This window comes from Rattus norvegicus, chromosome 4 (assembly GCF_036323735.1).
Source record: "Rattus norvegicus strain BN/NHsdMcwi chromosome 4, GRCr8, whole genome shotgun sequence".
NCBI classification, from domain to species: Eukaryota; Metazoa; Chordata; class Mammalia; order Rodentia; family Muridae; genus Rattus; species Rattus norvegicus.
In genome coordinates, this window is record NC_086022.1 from 92,522,211 (window position 1) to 92,545,323 (window position 23,113).

The window sequence follows — 23,113 nt, forward strand, 5'->3', positions numbered from 1 at the left end:
TAAATGAAAATCCCATAAGAGATCAGTTTGCAGGAATCTTTGAGCAACATTTTTCTCTTATACTTTTCCCCAAAATGACATTTGCAGGTTTTTATTTCTTTAAAGTTCTTTAAATTTGTCTACATGTATTATTTTCTGCATAACAGATTACTAATAACTGGCTAAAAGGCTAATGACTCATCAGTTGTTGGAACATTGTGTACTTAGCAGACAAAGCTTTGCAATTAAACAATGAATTGCTGAGGTCAAACTATCATACATTGTTCAATTAATTGCTTCCCTTTAGTATTCTGCTAGTAAATGAGCCTTTACTCTCCTTTGGTTCTTATGGTTCTTTAAATTTGGTATTACATATCTTTCTTTAATTTCATAATCATGTAGATATTTTTTCTATTTTTTCCAAAAGTATAATTATTAAAAGTATAATATTAAATTTAAATGACAAAGTCATTATCAGGTAAGACTTTGCTCATAAAAGTTGTTCCATAAAAAGCTATATGGCCGGTTAATTTTTCCATGAAACAATATTTAATAGTTACAAAATTACTAATATACTTTTAAATTAACATAAAATTAAATATAGCTTTAATTGACTAATTTTATAAACTAATCAGAAGAAATAATTGAGAAACACAGAAATTCTACAAACCTACAGTTCCCCTGTTTTGTGTTTGTGTGATGCAGTCAGTTTTGTTCTGATCCAGAGACTTGGTTTCTTTTGAATCTCACTGGCATCCAATTCTCATAAAGAGATCTATTATACTTGCAATAAATTTCATAGAATTCTCCACCTTAGAGCCCTAGGCTAATCTTTTCAATCCCAGCAGTTCAAACTAAAACAACAGACAAGAAGGGAGTGGAGGAATATTCCAATAAACAGGTGTTTTACTCGAGTAGATGTCATTTAAAATATATTGCTCTGTATTTCAGTAAATGCGATTTCTCAGTGGTGCTAATGTTAAGAGTGTAGACGGGTTCCCAAGCATATGGAGACTGATGCTTGTGCAGTAGAACTTTCACTTGAGAGGTAAGAAGTGTGCAATGGTCTTATTCTAATCTCCACAATGCTAAACAAATACCTTTGAGTGAGCTAAGGTGAAGTGAGCCTACCCACTGGACACTCTGCTTTGGCTTTCTTCTATTTATTCGTACCTATGTCTCCTGTTCATGGAGAGACATCCTCTTCAACATCGACATGGATTTCCCTTAGCTTTTCACCTCTGTTAATGGTTAGGACATATTTTTATAGTATCATATTCTTCTCAGTTCTGTTGCGCTCGCTATAAAAATGTTTGAGGTTATTAATATTTTAATTCTTTAGGTTTACTTAAGTATAACCATAACCAAGTGCCTCCATAAACTCTTATAGACATTACCTCTGACACGATTAGCAATATCTGAAAGACATTAAAATTCATTTAGTCAAGAACCTGGAATCAGTTCATGATGTGTTAATAACAAAGGCTTGGAAGATATTTTATGACTTCTAATGCGTGGGCTAGAAGTATCCAAACTGCTTGGCAAATTTAAACATCAAATAAAGACCAGCATAACCAGGACACAGGTGTATTGTCACTATCCAATCTTAGAGCGTGAGGATTTTTGTGGCAAATGATTTTATTGATTGACATTCTGATATGGTAATGGGGAACGAATATAAAGACTTGAATCACTGGATACAGTAGAAGCATTTATATGACACCTGGGATAGCTGGGTTAAGTGTCAATCCCACGTTGAGCCTTTTTATAAGGCTCCATTTTAAGAATGTAACCTTTACCAGTTGAAATTCTCAAAAGTTTCTATAGGAAAACATTTTATGACAAACAATAAATAAAATATAATGGAATATTTTCCCCCTGTGATCCAACCATATAGATAAGAAAGACAAATGAGAGTCATTGTGTAAGAGTGTGTAGATAAGGTAGCAATTACATAACAGACATAATGTTTCTTTTTTTATTTAAAGATTTATTTATTTCCTATGTATATAGTGTTCTGCTTACATGTATGCCTACACCAGAGGAGGGCAGCAGATCTCATTGTAGATGGTGGTGAGCCATCATGTGGCTTCTGGGAATTGAACGCAGGACCTCTGGAAGAGCAGCCAATGCTCTTAAATTCTGAGCCCTCTCTCCAGTTCCCATAGTGAGTTCTTTTTTTTTTACTTTTTCTTTTTTTTTGTCACATGTGTCATAGTTTTTTTTTTTTGTTTTTTGTTTTTGTTTTTGTTTTTTAATTTGTGGTGAGCTGATTTTTTTCTTCCATTTTTATTAAATTGGGTATTTCTTACATTTCAAATGCTATTTCCTTTCCCGGTTTTTTGTCCATCAGTCCCCAACCCCTCCCACCCTTCTATATCGGTGTTCCCCTCCCCATCTACCCCCCATTACCACCCCAACAATCCCCTACACTGGGGGTCCAGCTTTGGCAGGACCACGGGCTTCCCCTTCTACTGGTGCTCTTACTAGGCTATTCACGCTATCCATGCAGTTGTACCCCAGGGTCAGTCCATGTATAGTTTTTGGGTAGTGGCTTAGTCCCTGGAAGTTCTGGTTGGTTGGCATTGTTGTTCCAATGGGGTCTCAAGTCCCTTCAGCTCTTTCAGATCTTTCTTTAATTCCTCCAATGGGGGTCCCAGTCTCAGTTCAGTGGTTTGCTACTGGTATTTGCCTCTGTATTTGACATGTTCTGACTGTGTCTCTCAGGTGAGCTCTTAAAGGCATGTTTTATTTTATCACCATCATAATCATCATTATTAAGATTGTGGATGTATATCTTTCTGCGTGTGTTCCATTAAAGTGTAGGTGTCCATAGAGGCCAGAAGATATGATCAGGTATTCTGGAGCTGTAAGCAATGGTGATTGTGAGATGACCAACATGAATGGTGGGAACTGAATTTGTGCTTGATAGACAAGGAACAAATACCCTTAATCACCAAGGTGTCTATTCAGTCGCTGAAGACATGTTCTTAAACTTCACTGACCACTAATCTACTCATCCATTCCTCAATTTCAGAGCAATTTTTAATGCTCTTTTATTTCAAGGTTTTTATTTTTTAAAGGGATCTCAACATCAAAGCTAGGGTGTTAGCATAACAGGTTGTTCTTCTAATGCAAAAGTATTTCTTGTAAATATATCTTTAGAATAAATCACTAGAAGATATAATAGTCCGCAAGTAATATAGAAATTTTAAAAGGCTTAGGGAAAGTATTCAATCATGGATTTTGGTTAGAATGGAACTCCTTTGTTCCCACATTGAGAGTTTGATCTATTACAAATAAACCATATCACCTGCAAAGCCCACATCATTACACTGATAGCCTGTTCAGAGAAGGGTCAGTAACCATGATTGTCCTTTATTGGTCTGTGTTTGAAGAGGAAAATTGAAACAAGAAAGAGAAAAATAAAGGTATAAAGCCTGCATATTTCCTGTCATTACCTCAAAGAAAATTGTCACCGTCTTGAGGGAAAACCAGTAGACACCATGCGGTGATTTTCAGTTCTGTAAATCACCAGACACACAAATGTCTAAGACAGATCTCAGGATTGGACTCAGTGTTTGAAATCCCAGGATTGCTGACTGTTCTGGCAGTTGGAACTTGCCACAGTGGGAGAGGAAACCTGCAGGTTTTGTTAAAGAACTAGCCCAAGCTCACAGTGGGCAATCCTTCCCTGTTCAAGTTACTGCTGTCAGAGTTACAATTTTCTTGGTCAAGTTTCCATCTGCTGCATAATGGTATTTGCCCTAAATACTGTTGGTTAATTTAGTCCCTATTTGGGGGAAAAATCATCATGAGTCACTGTAAAAAAATTATACTAAATTAATCTCTATTGGAATGCAAACAACAAACAACCCCCCACACACATACACGAAGAAACAACCAGAAGCCTTGTCATAACTTAAAACCCTGTAATATCTTAGCAATTTGCCTGAGCAGAGCCAGAATTAGGAAAATAAATAAACTTGTAATTTCAAAAGTGTTAAAATAACTTGGAAACAATTAGACTCTTAAACATAAACAAAACAAAACAACAACAAAAATATTGTTCTATTTTATCTGGCTTTGGCTTATATGTAATATGAAAGCAAGACATATATTTTAAAACATTCTTCTGGAGTGATTTGCACTAATCAAAATTCATTAAAAATAAATTTTAATAAAATAAGTTGTTACTTAGAATAACATAATTTTGAATGCATTACATGTACAAGGCATGCAAATAAAAGAAAGTGGTTTATATAAATAAAAGTTAACACTGAAATGTCTGGAGTCGATAAAAGCTAAGGTATGTGCTTACATATATTGGTTGAAGGATATATTCTTCTAAATTGACTGAATATTCAGATACAGCAAAATTAAAGAATAGTAGATTTAATATGATTGAAACCTAAGAATGCCTGACAATGTACATGCAATGTGAAATCAAAAGACAAAAATTAGAGGAAAATACAAGCTCATAAAAAGTTGCCAAAAGGAGTAAAAAACAGATTTTAAATATATAAAAGAGAGCATTATTTTATAATGAGGGTACTATTGATTGTTTTAGAATTTGGAAGCCTGTCTGTGTAGCTTGTGTGTGCAATGTCCAAGGTAGTATGAGGCGTATTAGTGTAATAGACATTTATATGTTTGTGTGTGTACTTATCCATGTTTATTTACATGTACATACATATATCCATATATATTTAGATGCCAGATATAGATGTCAGTTTTCTTTCCCTGATTACTTTACTTTGCATAAGTAATTTTGATAAAGGACTGACCAAAGAGCTCTAAAGTATCTGCTTCATCTCCCAACACAGAGGCTGTAGGAATATACTACTGTGCATAGCCTTGAGATCTGATTATTTTTACTAATGTCCTCATGATTTGGGGGCAAAGACTTCATTAACTGAGCTATCTTCTTAGCAGGTCTTCTAGCATTTTAAAAGACTATACTAGATTATCATCGAATATGGTCAACATATTACATAATAAAAATAGGTGTCTGATTCACATATTCTTGTCTAAATATAATTTGGCATTTCTTCTTCCAAATTATATTTTTAGTAATCTTTTATTTGTGGTTTACATTATTATTTTATGGAACAGGAAATAAGACATGGTATGTATCCTTCTGAGGCTGGGTCATATCATTTAACATGATACCATCCTGTTTAATGCATATTATCACGCAAGACAGAATTTCAATCTGTGTGTACCATGCTTTCTTCCTCATTCACCTGCGGATGGATACTTACGTTACTCCTATTTCTTGGCCATTAGGACCAATCTTATAATGAGCACTGGTGTGCAGAAATCTTTTTCACATATTGAATTTATTTCTTTCACTTATTTATACTAGAAATGAGATTTCTAGATTGAATGGTACTTACTTTGAAAGAACAAATATTATGTTTGCATTTATTTTCTTTCCGTTGTTTTGGAGCATGCATTTCTGGAATAGAGAAGTCAGTTTAGAGAAGAGAGTTCTCACCTTTCACACAGTAGCATGGTGATAGGAGCTTCTACCTAGTAAGCAATTTTCCAAGCATAACTAATTGTTTTTTTAAAGTAACTAGTCCCTGTATGGTTTCTCATTGTGGATGAACTCCATCATTGTCCCAGCAACAATGTGCAATAGTGCCCCTTCATCTACATCGCCATCAATATTTTCTATAAATTTTAAAAATCAAATGTCTGCTCCAGAAGGACGAAGGCATACACAAATATCATTTGGTGCATATTTGTATCACTGGAGCAATGAGCATTAAAATTTATTCTAATTAGCTTCAGTAAGTGATTATATAATACATATGAGGATAAACATTATTACATCATGAGATTGTAAAAATCATCGGTGGTTTTGAGATGAATTAAGTATACTACAAAAAGTATACAGAGAAAACAAAAGAGTGAAGTAAACAGCAAGGCTACACATTGAAAATATAGCCATAGTGCTGAAAAAACTTCAAAGCATAGAAGCAAGCAACAGATCTGCATGACAAGAACTTCAAGTCTCTGAAGAAAGAAACTGAAGAAGATCTCAGAAGATTAAAAAAAAAATCCCCCATGCTCATGGATTGGCAGGATTAATATAGTAAAAATGGCCATTTTGCCAAAGCAATCTACACATTCAATGCAATCCCCATGAAAATTCCAACTCAATTCTTCACAGAGTTAGAAAGAGAAATTTGCAAATTCATTTGGAATAACAAAAAGTCCGGGATAGCAAAAAACTATCTGCAAGAATAAAAGAACTTCTGGGGGAATCACCATCCCTAACCTCAAGCTGTATTACAGAGCAATAGTGATAAAAAGTGTATGGTGTTGGTACAGAGACAGGCAGGTAGATCAATGAAATAGAATTGAAGATCCAGAAATAAATCCACACACCTATGGTCACTTGATCTTTGACAGAGGAGCTAAAAACCATGCAATGGAAAAAAGATAGCATTTTCAACAAATGATGCTGTTTGAACTAGAGGTCAGAATGTAGAATAATGCAGATCGATCCATGCTTATCACCCTGTACAAAGCTCAAGTCCAAGTGGATCAAGGACCTCCACATAAAACCAGATACACTCAAACTAATAGACGAAAGACTGGAGAAAAGTCTTGAACACATGGGCAATGGGGAAAATTTCCTGAACAAAACCAATGGCTTATGCTCTAAGATCAAGAATCTATAAACAGCACTTCATAAAATTGTGAACCTTCTGTAAGGCAAAAGACATTGTCATTAGGATAAAACAGCAACTAACAGATTGGGCAAAGATCTTTAAAATCCTACATCCGTTAGAGGGCTAATATCCTTTATATACAAAGAATTCAAGAAGTTGGACTCGAGAGAATCAAATAACCCTATTAAAAATGGGGTAGAGATTTGCTGCTGGCATTCGCCTCTGTATTTGCTGTATTCTGGCTGTGTCTCTCTGGAGCGATCTACATCCGGCTCCTGTTGGTCTGCACTTCTTTGCTTCATCCATCTTGTCTAATTGGGTGGCTGTATATGTATGAGCCACATGTGGGGCAGGCTCTGAATGGGTGTTCCTTCAGTCTCTGTTTTAATCTTTGCCTCTCTCTTCCCTGCCAAGGGTATTCTTGTTCCCCTTTTAAAGAAGGAGTGAAACATTCACATTTTGATCATCCATCTTGAGTTTCATTTGTTCTAGGCGTCTAGGGTAATTCAAGCATTTGGGCTAATAGCCACTTATCAATGAGTGCATACCATGTATGTCTTTCTGTGATTGGGTTAGCTCACTCAGGATGATATTTTCCAGTTCCAACCATTTGCCTACGAATTTCATAAAGTCATTGTTTTTGATAGCTGAGTAATATTCCATTGTGTAGATGTACCACATTTTCTGTATCCATTCCTCTGTTGAAGGGCATCTGGGTCCTTTCCAGCTTCTGGCTATTATAAATAAGGCTGCGATGAACATAGTGGAGCACGTGTCTTTTTTATATGTTGGGGCATCTTTTGGGTATATGCCCAAGAGAGGTATAGCTGGATCCTCAGGCAGGTCAAGGTCCAATTTTCTGAGGAACCTCCAGACTGATTTCCAGAATGGTTGTGCCAGTCTGCAACCCCATCAACAATGGAGGAGTGTTCCTCTTTCTCCGCATCCTCGCCAGCATTTGCTGTCACCTGAGTTTTTGATCTTAGCCATTCTCACTGGTGTGAGGTGAAATCTCAGGGTTGTTTTGATTTGCATTTCCCTTATGACTAAAGATGTTGAACATTTCTTTAGGTGTTTCTCAGCCATTCGGCATTCCTTAGCTGTGAATTGTTTGTTTAGCTCTGAACCCCATTTTTAATAGTGTTATTTGTCTCCCTGCGGTCTACCTTCGTGAGTTCTTTGTACATTTTGGATATAAGGCCTCTATCTGTTGTAGGATTGGTAAAGATCTTTTCCCAATCTGTCTGTTGCCGTTTTGTCCTAACCACAGTGTCCTTTGCCTTACAGAAGGTTTGCAGTTTTGTGAGATCCCATTTGTCAATCCTTGATCTTAGAGCATAAGCCATTGGTGTTTTGTTCAGGAAATTTTTTCCAGTGCCCATGTGTTCAAGATGCTGCCCTAGATTTTCTTCTATTAGTTTGAGTGTATCTGGTTTGATGTGGAGGTCCTTGATCCACTTGGACTTAAGCTTTGTAGAGGGTGATAAGCATGTATCGATCTGCATTCTTCTACATGTTGACCTCCAGTTGAACCAGCACCATTTGCTGAAAATGCTATCTTTTTTCCATTGGATGGTTTTGGCTCCTTTGTCAAAAATCAAGTGACCATAGGTGTGTGGGTTCATTTCTGGGTCTTCAATTCTATTCCATTGGTCTATCTGTCTGTCTCTGTACCAATACCATGCAGTTTCTATCACTATTGCTCTGTAATACTGCTTGAGTTCAGGGATAGTGATTCCCCCTGAAGTCCTTTTATTGTTGAGGGTAGTTTCAGCTATCCTGGGTTTTTTGTTATTCCAGATGAATTTGCAAATTGTTCTGTCTAACTCTTTGAAGAATTGGATTGGTATTTTGATGGGGAATGCATTGAATCTGTAGATTGCTTTTGGTAAAATGGCCTTTTACTATATTAATCCTGCCAGTCCATGAGCTTGGGAGATCTTTCCATCTTCTGAGGTCTTCTTCAATTTCTTTCTTCAGTGTCTTGAAGTTCTTATTGTACAAATCTTTTACTTGCTTGGTTAAATCATACCGAGGTACTTTATATTATTTGGGTCTATTATGAAGGGTGTCGTTTCCCTAATTTCTTTCTCAGCTTGTTTCTCTTTTGTGTAGAGGAAGGCTACTGATTTATTTGAGTTAATTTTATACCCAGCCACTTTGCTGAAGTTGTTTATCAGCTTTAGTAGTTCTCTGGTGGAACTTTTGGGATCACTTAAATATACTATCATATCATCTGCAAATAGTGATATTTTGACTTCTTCTTTTCCAATCTGTATCCCCTTGACCTCCTTTTGTTGTCTAATTGCCCTGGCTAGAACTTCAAGAACTATATTGAATAAGTAGGGAGAGAGTGGGCAGCCTTGTCTGGTCCCTGATTTTAGTGGGATTGCTTCAAGTTTCTCTCCATTTAGTTTAATGTTAGCAACTGGTTTGCTGTATATGGCTTTTACTATGTTTAGGTATGGGCCTTGAATTCCTATTCTTTCCAGGACTTTTATCATGAAGGGGTGTTGAATTTTGTCAAATGCTTTCTCAGCATCTAATGAAATGATCATGTGGCTTTGTTCTTTCAGTTTGTTTATATAATGGATCACGTTGATGGTTTTCCATATATTAAACCATCCCTGCATGCCTGGGATGAAGCCTACTTGATCATGGTGGATGAGTGTTTTGATGTGCTCTTGGATTCGGTTTGCCAGAATTTTATTGAGTATTTTTGCGTCGATATTCATAAGGGAAATTGGTCTGAAGGGCTTGAGACCCCATAAGTACAAGAATGCCAAGCAACCAGAGCTTCCAGGGACTAAGCCACTACCTAAAGACTATACATGGACTGACCCTGGACTCTGACCTCATAGGTAGCAATGAATATCCTAGTAAGAGCACCAGTGGAAGGGGAAGCCCTGGGTCCTGCTAAGACTGAACCCCCAGTGAACTAGACTGTTGGGGGAGGGCGGCAATGGGAGGGTTGGAAGGGGAACACCCATAAGGAAGGGGAGGGGGGAGGGGGATGTTTGCCTGGAAACAGGGAAAGGGAATAACACTCGAAATGTATATAAGAAATACTCAAGTTAATAATAAAAAAAAAAGGGGTAGAGAACTAAACAAAGAATTCTCAACTGAGGAATATCAAATGGCTGAGAAACACCTAAAGAAATGTTCCACATCCTTAGTCATCTAGGAAATGTAAATCAAAACAACCCTGAGATTTCACCTCACACCAGTCAGAATAGATAAGATCAAAAGCTCAGGTGACAAAAGATGCTGACAAGGATGTGCAGAAAGTGGAACATGCCTCCATTATTGGTGAGATTGCAAGTTGGTTCAACCAGTCTGGAAATCAGTCTGGAGGTTCCTCAGAAAATTGGATATAGTACAACCTGGGAACCCAACTATACCATTCCTTGGCATATACCCAAAAGATGCTCCAACATACAAAAAAGACACATACTCCACTATGTTCCTAGCAACCTTATTCATAATAGCCAGAAACTGGAAAGAATCCAGATGCCCTTCAACAGAGGAGTGGATTCAGAAAATGTGGTATATCTACACAATGGAGTACTACTCAGCTAACAAAAATGATAACTTCGTGAAATTCAAAGGCAAATGAAATACATTTAGGGTTAGGGTTAGGGTTAGGGTTAGGGTTAGGGTTAGGGTTAGGGTTAGGGTTAGGGTTAGGGTTAGGGTTAGAAAATATCATCCTGAGTGTGGTAACCCAGTCTCAAAGGAACACACATGGTATGCACTCACTGATAAGTTAATATTAGCCAAAATGCTGGAAATATCCAAGATACAATCCACAGACGACATGAAGCTCAAGAAGAATGACTGAAGTGCAGATGCTTCAGTCCTTCTCAGAAGGGAGAACAAAAATAATAATAGGAGGAAATAAGGAGACAAAGTTTGGAACAGAGTCTGAAGGAAAGACCATCTATAGACTGCCCCACCTGTGGATCCAGCCCATATACATACAGCTGCCAAACCCAGATAAAATTGCTGATGTAGGAAATTAAATGCTGATAGGATCCTGATATAGCTGTCTCCAGAGAGGTTCTGCCAGACCATGACAAATACAGAGCTGAATGCTGGTGGTCAACCATTGTACTGAGAACAGGGTCCCTATTGGAGGAGTTAGAGAAAGGATCAAAGGCAATGAAGAGGTTTGCAATCCCTTAAGAACAATAACAACCAACCAGAACTCCCAAGGACTAAACCACCATCCAAAGAGTACACATGGGCTGACCCATGGCTCCAGCAGCATATGTAGCACAGGATGAGTTTGTTGGACACCAATGGGAGGAGAAACCCTTGGTCCTGCCAAGGCTAGATTCCCCATTGTAGAGGAATGTTAAGGCAGGGAGGCAGGAAGAGGTGGCTGGGGAAGTACCCTCATAGAAGAAGGGGGATGGGATAGGAGGTTTATGGAGGGGAAACTGGGAAGTGAGATAACGTTTGAAATGTAAATATAAAATTTCCAATAAAAAAGAACACACACAAAAAAGAAAAAAATAAAAGAAATCATCACACTAAGGTAAGATGAAAGAAAACTATCTCCTGTTAATAAGAGGGAGGGAAGTGAAGTATTTGATCACTTTAATAGAAATTAACCATACCCCTTCCCAAACAAGATATGTATTTTTCTTTCAATACATTAATCCCACCACTTGTAGCTTTTCCTAATAAATATATGTCTAATATCCACAAGGCTATCTTCTTTTTCATTACTGTGAGTTAGAAAACATTGGAAATTACTAAAAATACCTAACATTTGTTCTTGAGGGAAGTGAAGTAAATCCATACAACTGTACATCGTGAGTATACAAATAATGAAAAAGACTTGTTTAAACAATGTGTGAGCTTTTCTGACAGTTATTTTGACTTGAAACATTAAACAAAATTGCAAACAGAATATATTCAATGCAGGCGTAAGTATAAAAAAGATGTTTATCATTTTAATGGTCTTAATGAAAACAGCTTTGAAACTCCCAAATCATTTGTTTAATTTTAGAAGAAGGTGAATACAGAATAGAAGAAACATAAAGTCCCCAAGAGTTAAATTATTGTTGGGTTTCAGTCTGGGTACATGGTTTCTCAGATGTGTGATTACTGAGTGTTTTTATTAATTATTATTATTATTATTATTATTATTAATGTTAATGTTATTGTTATTGTTATTATTATTAATCATTCCATTCATTTACTTCTCAAACTATACTCCACTTCCCTTCACCAGTTACCCCTTAACCAGTTCTGCCCCATCCCATGATATTCCCCTTCCCAATTGCCCAGCCCCCCATTTCACACCTGCCCTTCCCCCTATCCTTTGCCTGCATGAGAGCGGTGGTCTCAGATCCATCTACCCTCTCCTGCCCCACAGTTCCAGCATCTGCCTACACTAGGATAGCAAGCCTCTCAGGGACCCAAGGCCTCCCCTCCCATTGCTGTCAGGCAAGGCCATCTTCTGCTACATATGTATCTGGAGCCATGGATCACTCCAGGTACACTCCTGGGTTGTTGGTCTAGATTCTGGGAGCACTGGGTGGTCAGGCCAGCCTATGTTGTTTTTCCAATGCAGTTGCAATTCCCCTCTGCTCCTCCAGTCCTTCTGCCAACTCCCTCACCAGGTTCCCTTAGCTCAGTCTGATGGTTGACTCCAAGCATCTACATATGCATTGGTCAGTTGCTGGCCAGACCTTCCAAGGGACTACCACACTAGGTTCCTGTTAGCAAGTGCCTCTTGACCATGTGTGTAGATAAATACATGTGCCATTATATATACATCCATTATCCACACACAGAGGCACACATACATGCCTGTATATATTTCCAGATTACTTTGGTAGGCAGAAAGCTGTATTCTGATATACTGTGTTAATGAACCTATTTAGTGCTCAAATTTCAGTTCAAGAAGTGTTATATTGACTCCTGAGGCTGCAGAGTGGAAGAGACCACCAACACTGCTCACCCCTGCCCACATCCCTGGTCCAAGAGGAAACTGTATAAGGCCTCTGGGCTCCCGTGGGGGAGGGCCCAGGAGCGGCAGGACACCTGCCTGAGACACCGCCAGAACCTGAAAGAAACAGACCGGATAAACAGTTCTCTGCACCCAAATCCCGTGGGAGGGAGAGCTAAACCTTCAGAGAGGCAGACAAGCCTGGGAAACCAGAAGAGACTGCTCCCTGCACACACATCTCGGACGCCAGAGGAAAAAGCCAAAGACCATCTGGAACCCTGGTGCACTGAAGCTCCCGGAAGGGGCTGCTCAGGTCTTCCTGCTTGCTGCCGCTGCAGAGAGCCCCTGGGCAGCACCCCACGAGCGAACTTGAGCCTCAGGACCACAGGTAAGACCAAATTTTCTGCTGCAAGAAAGCTGCCTGGTGAACTCAAGACACAGGCCCACAGGAACAGCTGAAGACCTGTAGAGAGGAAAAACTACACGCCCGAAAGCAGAACACTCTGTCCCCATAACTGACTGAAAGAGAGGAAAACAGGTCTACAGCACTCCTGACACACAGGCTTATAGGACAGTCTAGCCACTGTCAGAAATAGCAGAACAAAGTAACACTAGAGATAATCTGATGGCGAGAGGCAAGCGCAGGAACCCAAGCAACAGAAACCAAGACTACATGCCATCATCGGAGCCCAATTCTCCCACCAAAACAAACATGGAATATCCAAACACACCAGAAAAGAAAGATCTAGTTTCAAATCATATTTGATCATGATGCTGGAGGGCTTCAAGAAAGACATGAACACACTTAGGGAAACACAGAAAAACATTAATAAACAAGTAGAAGCCTACAGAGAGGAATCGCAAAAATCCCTGAAAGAATTCCAGGAAAACACAATCAAACAGTTGAAGGAATTAAAAATGGAAATAGAAGCAATCAAGAAAGAACACATGGAAACAACCCTGGATATAGAAAACCAAAAGAAGAGACAAGGAGCTGTAGATACAAGCTTCGCCAACAGAATACAAGAGATGGAAGAGAGAATCTCAGGAGCAGAAGATTCCATAGAAATCATTGACTCAACTGTCAAAGATAATGTAAAGCGGAAAAAGCTACTGGTCCAAAACATACAGGAAATCCAGGACTCAATGAGAAGATCAAACCTAAGGATAATAGGTATAGAAGAGAGTGAAGACTCCCAGCTCAAAGGACCAGTAAATATCTTCAACAAAATCATAGAAGAAAACTTCCCTAACCTAAAAAAAGAGATACCCATAGACATACAAGAAGCCTACAGAACTCCAAATAGATTGGACCAGAAAAGAAACACCTCCCATCACATAATTGTCAAAACACCAAACGCACAAAATAAAGAAAGAATATTAAAAGCAGTAAGGGAAAAAGGTCAAGGAACATATAAAGGGAGACCTATCAGAATCACACCAGACTTCTCGCCAGAAACTATGAAGGCCAGAAGATCCTGGACTGATGTCATACAGACCCTAAGAGAACACAAATGCCAGCCCAGGTTACTGTATCCAGCAAAACTCTCAATTAACATTGATGGAGAAACCAAGATATTCCATGACAAAACCAAATTTACACAATATCTTTCTACAAATCCAGCACTACAAAGGATAATAAATGGTAAAGCCCAACATAAGGAGGCAAGCTATACCCTAGAAGAAGCAAGAAACTAATCGTCTTGGGAACAAAGCAAAGAGAATGAAAGCACACAAACATAACCTCACATCCAAATATGAATATAAAGGGAAAAAATAATCACTATTCCTTAATATCTCTCAATATCAATGGCCTCAACTCCCCAATAAAAAGACATAGATTAACAAACTGGATACGCAACGAGGACCCTGCATTCTGCTGCCTACAGGAAACACACCTCAGAGACAAAGACAGACACTACCTCAGAGTGAAAGGCTGGAAAACAACTTTCCAAGCAAATGGTCAGAAGAAGCAAGCTGGAGTAGCCATTCTAATATCAAATAAAATCAATTTCCAACTAAAAGTTATCAAAAAAGATAAGGAAGGACACTTCATATTCATCAAAGGAAAAATCCACCAAGATGAACTCTCAATCCTAAATATCTATGCCCCAAATACAAGGGCACCTACATACGTAAAAGAAACCTTACTAAAGCTCAAAACACACATTGCACCTCACACAATAATAGTGGGAGATTTCAACACCCCACTCTCATCAATGGACAGATCATGGAAACAGAAATTAAACAGTGATGTCGACAGACTAAGAGAAGTCATGAGCCAAATGGACTTAACGGATATTTATAGAACATTCTATCCTAAAGCAAAAGGATATACCTTCTTCTCAGCTCCTCATGGTACTTTCTCCAAAATTGACCATATAATTGGTCAAAAAACGGGCCTCAACAGGTACAGAAAGATAGAAATAATCCCATGCGTGCTATCGGACCACCACGGCCGAAAACTGGTCTTCAATAAAATAAGGGAAGAATGCCCACATATACGTGGAAATTGAACAATACTCTACTCAATGATAACCTGGTCAAGGAAGAAATAAAGAAAGAAATTAAACACTTTTTAGAATTTAATGAAAATGAAGATACAACATACTCAAACTTATGGGACACAATGAAAGCTGTGCTAAGAGGAAAACTCATAGCGCTGAGTGCCTGCAGAAAGAAACAGGAAAGAGCATATGTCAGCAGCTTGACAGCACACCTAAAAGCTCTAGAACAAAAAGAAGCAAATACACCCAGGAGGAGCAGAAGGCAGGAAATAATCAAACTCAGAGCTGAAATCAACCAAGTAGAAACAAAAAGGACCATAGAAAGAATCAACAGAACCAAAAGATGGTTCTTTGAGAAAATCAACAAGATAGATAAACCCTTAGCCAGACTAACAAGAGGACACAGAGAGTGCGTCCAAATTAACAAAATCAGAAATGAAAAGGGAGACATAACTACAGATTCAGAGGAAATTCAAAAAATCATCAGATCTTACTATAAAAACCTATATTCAACAAAATTTGAAAATCTTCAGGAAATGGACAATTTCCTAGACAGATACCAGGTATCAAAGTTAAATCAGGAACAGATAAACCAGTTAAACAACCCCATAACTCCTAAGGAAATAGAAGCAGTCATTAAAGGTCTCCCAACCAAAAAGAGTCCAGGTCCAGACAGGTTTAGTGCAGAATTCTATCAAACCTTCATAGAAGACCTCATACCAATATTATCCAAACTATTCCACAAAATTGAAACAGATGGAGCCCTACCGAATTCCTTCTATGAAGCCACAATTACTCTTATACCTAAACCACACAAACACAACAAAAAAAGAGAACTTCAGACCAATTTCCCTTATGAATATCGACGCAAAAATACTCAATAAAATTCTGGCAAACCGAATTCAAGAGCACATCAAAACAATCATCCACCATGATCAAGTAGGCTTCATCCCAGGCATGCAGGGATGGTTTAATATACGGAAAACCATCAACGTGATCCATTATATAAACAAACTGAAAGAACAGAACCACATGATCATTTCATTAGATGCTGAGAAAGCATTTGACAAAATTCAACACCCCTTCATGATAAAAGTCCAGGAAAGAATAGGAATTCAAGGCCCATACCTAAACATAGTAAAAGCCATATACAGCAAACCAGTTGCTAACATTAAACTAAATGGAGAGAAACATGAAGCAATCCCACTAAAATCAGGGACTAGACAAGGCTGCCCACTCTCTCCCTACTTATTCAATATAGTTCTTGAAGTTCTAGCCAGAGCAATCAGACAACAAAAGGAGATCAAAGGGATACAGATCGGAAAAGAAGAGGTCAAAATATCACTATTTGCAGATGACATGATAGTATATTTAAGTGATCCCAAAAGTTCCAACAGAGAACTACTAAAGCTGATAAACAACTTCAGCAAAGTGGCTGGGTATAAAATTAACTCAAATAAATCAGTTGCCTTCCTCTATACAAAAGAGAAACAAGCCGAGAAAGAAATTAGGGAAACGACACCCTTCATAATAGACCCAAATAATATAAAGTACCTCGGTGTGACTTTAACCAAGTAAGTAAAAGATCTGTACAATAAGAACTTCAAGACACTGAGGAAAGAAATTGAAGAAGACCTCAGAAGATGGAAAGATCTCCCATGCTCATGGATTGGCAGGATTAATATAGTAAAAATGGCCATTTTACCAAAAGCAATCTACAGATTCAATGCATTCCCCATCAAAATACCAATCCAATTCTTCAAAGAGTTAGACAGAACAATTTGCAAATTCATCTGGAATAACAAAAAACCCAGGATAGCTAAAGCTATCCTCAACAATAAAAGGACTTCAGGGGGAATCACTATCCCTGAACTCAAGCAGTATTACAGAGCAATAGTGATAAAAACTGCATGGTATTGGTACAGAGACAGACAGATAGACCAATGGAATAGAATTGAAGACCCAGAAATGAACCCACACACCTATGGTCACTTGATTTTTGACAAAGGAGCCAAAACCATCCAATGGAAAAAAGATAGCATTTTCAGCAAATGGTGCTGGTTCAACTGGAGGTCAACATGTAGAAGAATGCAGATCGATCCATGCTTATCACCCTGTACAAAGCTTAAGTCCAAGTGGATCAAGGACCTCCACATCAAACCAGACACACTCAAACTAATAGAAGAAAAAATAGGGAAGCATCTGGAACACATGGGCACTGGAAAAAATTTCCTGAACAAAACACCAATGGCTTATGCTCTAAGATCAAGAATCGACAAATGGGATCTCATAAAACTGCAAAGCTTCTGTAAGGCAAAGGACACTGTGGTTAGGACAAAACGGCAACAGACAGATTGGGAAAAGATCTTTACCAATCCTACAACAGAGAGAGGCCTTATATCCAAAATATACAAAGAACTCACGAAGGTAGACCGCAGGGAAACAAATAACCCTATTAAAAAATGGGGTTCAGAGCTAAACAAAGAATTCACAGCTGAGGAATGCCGAATGGCTGAGAAACACCTAAAGAAATGTTCAACATCTTTAGTCATAAGGGAAATGCAAATCAAAACAACCCTGAGATTTCACCTCACACCAGTGCGATTGTCTAAGATCAAAAACTCAGGTGACAGCAGATGCTGGCGAGGATGTGGAGAAAGAGGAATACTCCTCCATTGTTGGTTGGATTGCAGACTGGTAAAACCATTCTGGAAATCAGTCTGGAGGTTCCTCAGAAAATTGGACATTGAACTGCCTGAGGATCCAGCTATACCTCTCTTGGGCATATACCCAAAAGATGCGTCAACATATAAAAGAGACACGTGCTCCACTATGTTCATCGCAGCCTTATTTATAATAGCCAGAAACTGGAAAGAACCCAAATGCCCTTCAACAGAGGAATGGATACAGAAAATGTGGTACATCTACACAATGGAATATTACTCAGCTATCAAAAACAACGAGTTTATGAAATTCGTAGGCAAATGGTTGGAACTGGAAAATATCATCCTGAGTGAGCTAACCCAATCACAGAAAGACATACATGGTATGCACTCATTGATAAGTGGCTATTAGCCCAAATGCTTGAATTACCCTAGATCCCTAGAACAAACGAAACTCAAGAAGGATGATCAAAATGTGAATGCTTCACTCCTTCTTTAAATGAGGAAAAAGAATACCCTTGGCAGGGAAGGGAGAGGCAAAGATTAAAACAGAGACTGAAGTAACACCCATTCAGAGCCTGCCCCACATGTGGCCCATACATATACAGCCACCCAATTAGACAAGATGGATGAAGCAAAGAAGTGCAGACCGACAGGAGCCGGATGTAGATCGCTCCCGAGAGACACAGCCAGAATGCAGCAAATACAGAGGCGAATGCCAGCAGCAAACCACTGAACTGAGAATAGGTCCCCTATTGAAGGAATCAGAGAAAGAACTGGAAGAGCTTGAAGGGGCTCGAGACCCCTTATGAACAACAATGCCAAGCAACCAGAGCTTCCAGGGACTAAGCCACTACCTAAAGAGTATACATGGACTGACCCTGGACTCTGACCCCATAGGTAGCAATGAATATCCTAGTAAGAGCACCAGTGGAAGGGGAAGCCCTGGGTCCTGCTAAGACTGAACCCCCAGTGAACTAGTCTATGGGGGGAGGGCGGCAATGGGGGGAGGGTTGGGAGGGGAACACCCATAAGGAAGGGGAGACTGAAGGGGGATGTTTGCCCGGAAACCGGGAAAGGGAATAACACTCGAAATGTATATAAGAAATACTCAAGTTAATAAAAAAAATGATAAAAAAAAAGAAGTGTTATATTACAATGAAAGATATCAGAGCTTTTAAATGTCAAAGACAAGGTAGTGAATGGTGGTCAGAGAAGTTTGTCAAAGAGTACAGATAACATGGTGACTGAAGCCCCTCAGTAAATTTTGAACTAATTTAACCTTTTAAAATTTATATTAATAATACATTGATGAATTATTAAATACTGGAATTATATATATTGTGTAATAATAATATGAGGTGGTAGAGAATGGAATAAAAAAGAACTCTATACTGGGAGAGCCGACAAACTCTTCATGATGACCAGCAGTGAGAACTTTGAACTTTGCCCATGACTCTGAAGTGTACAGGTCACTAATGTCCAAAACAGTCTAGGGATACACAAATGGCATTTAATCTTGTGAAAACAACCGGGCGAACTTTATGGAATATTCTACCATGTAAACAAAATTTGGGCTAGAGATGTGGCTCAGAGCTTAAAAACGTGCTCTGCTCTTGCAGAGGACCCTGGTTTTTCTCCAATATCAATTCAAAGGCACCTATAACTTCAGATCCAGGGGCTCCAAGGACTTTGGCCTCTAAAGAAACAGACACTCATGTGCACACTTCCACACACACATATATGTAATTGCAAATGATAAATCTTTGTTTAAAATGTTCATACTCCTGTTCAACTTCCAAAAACACCAATGACCTTAAAGGCAAAGTGAGGAAAACTAAAGGGAAATATCGCAAATATAAAGGGCACTGTCCAGACATGTGAGCAAATGCAATGAATATTTAGGACTTTATCTTTTGTTGAATATGGCGAAGAGGGCTAGGGAGATGATTTCAAAGGATGGATGCGGGTCCTAGATGGAGTAGAAATGCTGTGTGCTGATTATATTAATTGAAGATGATCAGAGAGAGCTGTGTGTCAGAGGAAGCTCTGTGCAGATGAAAGCTGAAGCTTTTATTCTTTAGGGGGAAAAGGTTTGTTGCCTGCAATTTACTATAAAACACTTAAAATATGCATACAGACACAAATGAACCCACAAGGGAAAAAGACAGGCAAAGAACATGGTCAAAAACGAACACTGTCAAATTTGAGTAAATGTTATATTCAGCGGCAATGTTAAAAATAATAAGCCCATGAGCTTTAATGTCTGAAATTTAAAATAAGAAGACATAATTCAACCAAGTGACTTAGTGGTCATACAGATGAGAAGCATTTATGAGGCCATGTTAAATGTGTAAAACAATGTAATTTAGCTCACATGGAAAAACATGTGTTGAAATATGTACCTGACTTTTCCAGGATCAAATTATACTTCTAACCTGTGAGGTCGTATTTTCCCAGGATGAGTTTTGGGTTCCTTTATTGTTCAGTCAGTTAACTGAAGTGAGCCAAGCTATTCACTGAAGAAGCTTTACCCCACAAATATCTCTGCCAGTGTCTTGGAGATTTTTAGCAATGTGTTTAAGTTAGCTTGAATATACTAAAATTTGACCATGTATTTAGGCACAGTAATATAACCTTTTTCCTCTGGGGCCTTAAGCCAAATTGAACCTTTCTCCCATAATGCCTTTGGGTCATGATATTTTATCACAACAAAAGAGAAGGAACTAATACTTTCCTTTTCTTCTGTACGAACTGCTACTAAAATAAGCCAGATTTAATATTTCCCGGGTCCAGCTTCTAGAACTCTTATGGCTGCTCATTTCTGTGGTATGTTTCCCTTCCTCAACTCTCAGAGTATCAAACACACTTTGATACTCTCCAAATCTCTCTCCTAATGTTTGGTTCTCTTCATCCCAGTTTACCTTGGAATGTGGTGTGTTGTTAAGAGCAGCCTTTCATCATTGAAAATTACCACATGCAGCCTTTTCTTTGTAAAAGACTATACCCTTTTCACCTCAAAGTACGACACGAGGTGTCACACACACCTTTCACTCTGTCCTATATACTTTTGTCCCCGCTGCTTGTAAAAGAAGCTGCCACCTTTCTCACCTGACATTTTAACCTGTGTTACTTTAAAGCTGAACCCCAGGTCATTTTTCCAGTAGCACTGTTTGTCTCACGGAGCTGTTACTTTATTTCTTGAGCATCTCCTTTTTAAATTTTTACTTTCCTACATAGTTTAGTTTGAGCAGTAACTAGATTATTTATGGATCAGAGTTATAGCTCATGATATCGTAGATATTTGTTGTTGGCAGAACTACTCTAGGTTGATTGCAAATTATAACTTCCCAAAGGTCATACGTTTTTTGCCTCTGTCCTTTCATCTCCTCTTCTGACAGCATCACACCTTTAAGTCCCTCAGACTTTTTTTTAACTTCTCTCCCTGACTAATGTGATACACTTTGGTCAGATTTGTAGGCTGTCTTTGAGCTGCTTTGAGACCAACAAGCAGAGGATGACTATAAACCAAGAGTGTCTTTTAACATCCAACAGAGTTAAAGTCCCAGTCTGGGTGAGTCAGCAGAAGGCAAATATATAACTACTTGGTAATGGGTGGGGTTGGGGGAGGCTTCACTGTGGTGCCAGGAACCTGCTTCCTGGCCTCTGTCTGGATTTTCTCCTTCTCTTCTCAGGTGAAGGGAACCAGCAAATGTTGTTGACAATAAAGGTCGCTTGTGGTAAAAAGACAGTAGTGGTAAGGTTGGTTCCCTTGGTCATCTACCAACCAAACTATGAACAAGGGTAGGACAACACACCTCAGGAGGCTGCCAGATCGACTTTGTGTCCTTGCAGAAGGTCCTCCTCCCCCACCCTATGATGGGGCTGCCTATGGCATTCACTATTCTACTTGAGGGGTTGAATAAGATGTGGGTGGATAACATCCTTCTTCATTCCTCTTTGGAGGACCAGATAAAGGGATGGGCAGAAGGAGAAGGATGTTCTGGTATCTTTTCCTTTGTATCCTTAGGCTTTTTGGTAGCCAACTCAAGAACTTCTGCCTGTTATATGGGGAGAAAAGGTTTAAGCTAAGACGACAGGCCCTCTAAGCAGTCCTGCCAAACAACTACATAAGGTGTCTGGTATAGGTGGCCAAATTTAAGTTTGAAAATGATTTTCTAAATCCCTTGGACCAATCTTATGTCAAAGGATCCTTCTGGGAGGTGGGAAAGGAGGGTGTTGAAAGTGGACCTTTGTGACCTGCAGAATGTGGTCAATTTAATTTTTCTTAATAATGGCTGAGAGATTACCCCCCCATCCCTACCCCCAGTTTTAATATCCTTTAAATGATCAAGGACCAATCCTAGTGTAGTTGAAGACATCTGGCCAACGTTAAACATCCGTCAGAAACTCACCCTGTAACAAGAAGCACAACTATAAAGCATAAAACCACAAATTTGACCTTTCCTCTCTATCAACCAGACAGGAGAAACAACCAGAAAATAGCACTCATACACAAAAAGAAACTCTTCTCTTCCTCTATGTAAGACAGCACACAAAAACCTCATGTCTAACCTTCCCTCTCTATCAGGCAGAATCGATAAATAACCGGTAGGTGGCGCACAGTCACAAGAAAAGAACCACATTGTTGGTCATCTTTTGGCTCTTTAAGCTCCTGCAAGCCTTGGCCATAGCTCCCAGATGTGTCTGTTCTAATTTGCTCCTGTCTGTGGATACAGATTCGAGGCCTTTTTCCAGGACAGAATTGCAAATGTGTCACCGCTAAAAAATATGACCAAGGACACCAGGCAGAAACAAGAAACAACCAGATCAATACAGATGTGGCACCACTCAGAGTTTGTGAACAACTACACAGCCGGCTGTGCTGCAAAGATGCTCAAAACCAGTTACCACAGCATAGCTCAGACTCTGAAAGACTATGCAGACACACTAGGCCACCACACCATCGCCATGGACCTCACAGTCAGATTTAGTGTTTGGACATACAGGACGATCTTAACATGGACAGATTTAGCATATGGACCGACAGGAAACAGGAAGTTTATCGCAGCACTGCAAACAGACAAATAGACGAACTTAGATTATATTTGCCAGCATTGAAATCCTCCAGATATGTAGTCCTGAAAGCCATGAGGAACTTCCCTGCTCGTGCATCAATAAGTATTGTCAAGGAAGTGTTCATGAACCCCAAAAGACAGGTCAAGAGCAGATCAGATATAATCACACTAGGGTCTTTATTCGAGCTAGCTCAGACTCAGTCCACCTACGGATTTTGGTGGAAAAAAGTCCCGCACA

At 38.9% G+C, this 23,113-nt stretch overlaps 1 protein-coding gene across 3 annotated transcripts in view; it reads left to right on the forward strand.

Annotated features, from left to right (window-relative positions):
• Positions 1–23,113, forward strand: part of Ccser1 (coiled-coil serine-rich protein 1) — a 1,236,544-nt gene that overhangs the window by 1,038,315 nt on the left and 175,116 nt on the right. The gene's annotated exons all lie outside the window — the stretch shown is intronic.